Source organism: Myodes glareolus, chromosome 2 (genome assembly GCF_982192425.1).
Source record: "Myodes glareolus chromosome 2, mMyoGla1.1, whole genome shotgun sequence".
Classification (NCBI taxonomy): domain Eukaryota; kingdom Metazoa; phylum Chordata; class Mammalia; order Rodentia; family Cricetidae; genus Myodes; species Myodes glareolus.
In genome coordinates, this window is record NC_142027.1 from 1783542 (window position 1) to 1789541 (window position 6000).

General features: G+C 34.6%; 1 pseudogene; it reads right to left on the reverse strand.

Moving 5' to 3' along the window:
- Window positions 1-4667: 4667 nt before the first annotated feature.
- On the reverse strand, window positions 4668-5585 carry LOC148122883 (olfactory receptor 4C6-like; annotated as a pseudogene).
- Between the last annotated feature and the right edge of the window lie 415 nt (window positions 5586-6000).

Below are 6000 nucleotides of genomic sequence, written 5' to 3' on the forward strand. Positions count from 1 at the left end.
ATGGGGCTGGGCCAAGTAAGTAAGAACAAGTTGGTTACAGATCTTGCAGGGCTTTAGACTATGGTATAGGAAATGATTTTATTAATTATTACAAATTAGAAACTGCTGATTTTACATAGAAGAATGACTTAATCTGACTTAACTACCTTATGAACTGTTCTGTCTAAAGAATAGAATATGGGTGGTAGAAGAAGCTGACAAATTGAGATATATTTTCACAATCCAGTTGGAAGAAGATGGTGTCTTAAGACGGTACCAGTAACAGTGTTTCTATTGTCACTCACTGAGACAAGTTAGTGTAGAAATATCCTCTAATATAGCAAACATTTGCATTATGATTTACCAAGTGAAAGATTTTTTTATCCTTAAGTTGGCATTGAATATAATGTTATAGTTATTCTTGTGGATAAAATAAGACAGAGAATGTAAGTACCTTGCTAAGAATTACTTAATAGTCTACAAACATAGCCTTATGTTGAAATAAAAAGCAATCATATTTTATAAAATATGAAATTGGAATATTTTTTCAATGATGATAATTGACCAGATGAGCCACTTTGAGAATAAAAGGGAGACAAGTTCACTCATTAGAACAATGTAGGTACAAAGAAGGCAGCTGTCATATAAGCTGTGCTAAACTTTTTTGAAGAGTTGAATCATCACTACTTACTGTGAAAATAAAAGATAAGGTCTCATGACACTTGACACTGAATGTTGTCTGAGGCCACATCTATTCATGCTACAAAAGAACACCAAGCTATATAAGAGAATAGAACGTCTGTCAAACATTCATCTGCCATTTTTTCTCAATAAGTGTCTTTTAGGTTTTCTTATTTAGCAGTATGATTGTTGATAAACCGTTTAACATAGGTATACAAAGCAAACTCACAAGATAAATTTTTTTCATTAGGTAGTTAAGAGAGTGTTTGTTAAAGATAATTAGATTTCTAACATGAATGCCACTTGGGATTTTCTGGATCAAAGAAATGCATGTACTTAGCAAGCATTGTTTCTCTCTGATATTCTTCCCTTTAAACCTAATTCTAATTCTTTACTCATCAACAGTTTCTCTTGTCTGTACAATCTGAATCACTCATTGCCCCCATTTTCATCTAACGCTGCCAGATGACATTTATCCTGAAGATAAAAAGAGCACTAAGTTTAGGAGACTGTATTCTAGCTTACCAGTTTTAGAAGAACAGCCTTGAGTTCCTCTTACATCAAAAAATAAACAACTCTCCTAAAAATAAATTTAGAAGTTTGGAATAATAAGGTTCTAATTATTTACTATATTTCATGAAGTAAGATTATCATGACCCTTGGGGAGAAAGGCATCCTTAGTTTGGTTCCTTTCAGTAACCTGAATTTTCCTCCAAATATAATGTTTTGTTAATTCCTCTCATACAGAAGTGTGTGTGTGTGTGTATGTGTGTGTATGCACTTTTGTTCTAATAGGATATATATACCTATATATTTCAGCAGTATTTCCAAGCAATGTACTGTTAACAAGAAACAAATTCCATGTATTCCAAGAAGAAATAATATTAGGAATACCACAGTGCATAAGGTATGGTAATTAGCATGCTCTTTTATAAAACTGACTCTTTGTCTCTTCAGGAAAAAGGGACATTTCATCAAATCCTTTTCCTGGTAGAAATGTACCCACAACTACAATATCAAGATTACATTCTTTTAAAAATATATAAATGTGAAAATTTTTGGATAAATAAATATATGGAAATGACCATATTAAAATACTATTGTACATTATCAATTTTATTTAATATTCTCTCTAATAATGTATACTATTCTAGGTTAGAAGCTGTTTTCAAAGAAATTTTATTGCTTTTATGAATGTTCCAATAGCACTTTCCTAATCTTCTTTGTCTGTTCCTTGTCTTAAGATTAATAAAAATGCTGAAAAGTTTAAGATATAGGGAATTGTATCTTACTTTCCTGATGATCAATGATGATAACTCAGTAAATTTCAAAATTCTACAAAATACCATCCACAATTTTCTCTTCCTATTTTGTTGATAGAAAAGTGAGGCATGGAGAACCTACGTCTTTTACTCCAGGGGGAACACATCTGAGCAACACAAACTCACTCTCTGTCTTAGGTCTCGGTCTTGTCTTGGTTCCACAGAAATTCACATTTAAAATCTCACCTAAACAGATTATTCTTTCCAAAGAGTAGCTTTCAGATAAGCCCTTGAAAAGACTGCTTTTCATCCTACAAATGGAAAAGGTATAGAAAAAAGTGATAGAAAAACATTTGAAAATTCGAAATTATAAACTTATAATCCTCTGAGATGTTCTCTCTTTCACTCTCAGGACAATTTAGATTTACCAACTTATTTATATTGCAGAGTTAGTTAACTATTCATGACCAGTCTGGAGAGATGGATCAGAAGTTAAGACACTGACTGCTTTTCTAGAGGTCCTGAGTTCAATTCTTAGCAACCACACTGTGGCTCACAACCATCTGTAATGAGATCTGGTGCCCTTTTCTGGCATGCAGGTATACATTAAATTACATTGAGCTGACAATTCAAGTACATAGCAGAGCAGGCTTTTGAAATCTCATAGCCTACTTGCTACATGCTTTTGAAATCTCAGAGCTTACTTGCAGAGACATACATTTTAAAAAATCCACACCATCTAATCTTTCCTGAATTATTCCACCAACCAGGACCAAGCATTCAAGTATATGAGCCCATGAGGACCATTCTTATTCAAACCACCACAGGTAGGGAGAGCCACAATGCAAGGAAATAAAGTGGGGACATATTTGTCATTCAAAAAGGAAAACTGATTTCGTTAGCACAATAAAGTCAGTTGGAGATTCCTCCCTGTTGTTATTCATCTTTTCACTTATGAACTACAACCATTCCCCCGCCAGCCCACCTCCATGGTCCCTCTAAACTTTCCTGGGTTAGTGCTTCCTCCATGTTGTACATGCCTATCAATGGATTTGGAGCTAGGAACTACCAGACGGAGGAATATGTGTGGTGTTTATCTTTCTGGGTCTGGGTCAAATCATTTAGTATAATCTCTTTTAGGTCCATCTATTTAACTGAAAATTTCATGATTTTATTTTTTAATAACTGAATAGTAATCCATTGTGCATGTGTACCACATTTTTATCATTCATCTGATTTTTAAAAGAAATTTAAGCTGTCCCCATCTCCAGATATTGTGAATATGGTGACAATGAGTATTGCTGAACAAGAGTCTATGGAGCTAGATGTCAAGTCCATAAAGAATATGCCAAGGAGAGGTATCATTGAGTCACATTTTATTTTAAAGATTTTTTTCAATTTTGTTTTATTTTGCTTTTGTTTGTTTTGCAAGCTTTAGGTCAATATTTGCATCAACAGTTGAGATTATTGAAGATAAGATGATAAATAGTATGTTTGATGAATTAACTAAATTTTATTAATGCACTATATCTAATGAACACATAGTAGAATATATTTTTGGACACAAATAGATCATTCATTATGAGTAGTCAGACTATTCTTGTCTATGTTTTTGCAAATGGATATCATGTGCTTGATTCTGATAGTATAGAATTTGTCTCTTTAAAAAGTGGCAGAGCTAGATGAGAATTGTGAATTGTAATGTCCTCTGTACCAGAAGAGTACTCTATTAAGCTGAGATTTCCCCAAAAGTACACTTGGAAACATTTAAATTGGGAAGATTTAGACTCCTAAAGAACTGGTGTTTCCATTTTCTCTACCTTGTTCTTCAGGTTTATTTATAAACATTTAATCTGGTAAGTCTGATTTTTATTTCTATTCTTTAAAAGTATTGAGTACATATTAGGTTACTAGGTATTCTGTTAATAATCAGAGTGCTGTTAGCCTGAAAGGATGAAAATTATTTCTGTTGTGACAAAGATTAGTTAGATGGAAGACAATATAAAATCCAAGAGATTTTATATGAGTGTGTGTGTGTATGTGTGTGTGTGTGTGTGTGAAAGGTTTCAGAATTACTGTCTCTGCCTATCATAAAACCCGCAAATTTGGCTAGGCTAGATTACCAGCAAGTTTTACGACTCTGTGTGGCCCATCTCCACCTCAACAAGTCTCGGAATATAAACACAAGATCCATGTCCATGTATTTGCTGAGGTTCTGGGGTAAAATTAGGTCCTTATCAATTCGTGGCTGGCACATTATGTCCCTAGATTTCAAGAAGCGTATATAAGTTATAGATTGTCATGATAAATCCTGATTGCAACATACATATAGGGGCAAATATTAACTAAAGGCAATGATCAGATAAACTTAAGGATTGTAAAAATATGTTTAAAATAGGAATAAATACTGAAAAACATATAGGAAATTGGCCAAACAAATCTTTTTCAAATATATTTTTTTCAGATAAATTAAAAGAAATGATTCTAAACTTGGATGACCTCACGTGTTTTAAATGCACACTTTTTAAATATGTGATTAGAGACATCTGTGGAAAATGTGAAATAAAATATTCTTGTGTCTAAAAACTAGTCTCTGAAATGCATAAACTGGCCATTGTGGTATCCTGGACAGGTCATTAGCTTAAATGAAGTCTCTTAGATTCATGTAGAATCATAGTATTTCTAAAGATAGATCTCCCCAGCTCTGCAGGAAGTACTGGTCTTCACAATATCAGGATACACTAGTTACGGTCCCCTTTTCTTCCACAGTTTCCTCAGTTCATTTTTTACCTCTGCATTCCTTAAGGTGTAGATCAAAGGATTCAACAGTGACTCAACAATGATAGCAGACACAGCCATTGCCTTATCTATGGGGTAAGTGACCACAGGTCTCATGTACAAGAAGATACAAGGTACAAAAAACAACACCACCACTGTGAAGTGAGAACTACATGTGGACAGGGCTTTGTGCCTTCCTTCAGAACTGCAAGACTTCAGAGAGCAGAGGATGACCACGTATGAAGTCATGAGCATAAAGAAAACGGTCGCACGCATTACCCCACTGTTAAGAATGACTAAGAGACCCAGGATATGTGTGTCCATGCAGGCTAATTGCAACAATGGGAACAAGTCACACATAAAATGGTCAATGATATTGGAGCCACAGAAAGGAATTTGATACATAAAGAGAAGCTGAATGGTTGCATACATGGATCCTCCTACACAAGCGCCTCCCACCATCAAGCAGCACACTCAAGGAGTCATGATAGTCATGTAATGCAGGGGTTTACAGATGGCCACGTAACGGTCATAGGCCATCACAATGAGAAGGATGATCCCTGCACCACCTAATAAATGGTCTGCAAAGAGCTGAGTCATGCAGTCTTCAAAGGAGATAGTTGTTCTTTCAGAAAAACCATCCACAATCAATTTGGGAGTAGTGACAGATGAATAGGTGACGTCTATGAGAGACAAAGAAGTGAGGAAGGAATACATGGGTGACCTCAGACTGTGGCTTCTAGTTATAGTTATTACAATGAGTACATTTCCCAACACTGTGGCCATGTAAATGATTAGAAACAATGCAGAGAATAGCTTTCTTATCTCTTGATTCTTGCTAATTCCCAAAAGAATGAATTCTGTCACATTGTTTCTATTCTCCATTTGCTGGTAAAAACTTGGAACTCTGAACTGGGGGACCTGAAAAAAAAAGTTTGTTTTTAATTGTTTGTGTTTTGTAATGTCTTCTTATTTAATTATTTCATACAATATACTTTGATCATATTCTTGCCCTCCTCCATTTTTCCCAGATACTATCTTCCTTCTTATACCTCTAGCTTCATTCTCTCCTCTCAACTCCTCTATTCCCCTCCCCTTTCTTCCACTCCCCTCTCATCTCCTCCTTTCCTTTCCCCTCTCCTCCCCTCTCCTATTCTCTCCTCTCCCTGACCTCCATCTCTCAAAGGCAAAATATAAAAATAAATATTAAATTAAAAATTCCCATGCTTTGGTTTTGACTTCTTATAAGAACGCTATTTTTTTAAAATATTTATTTATTTATTATGTATACAATATTCTG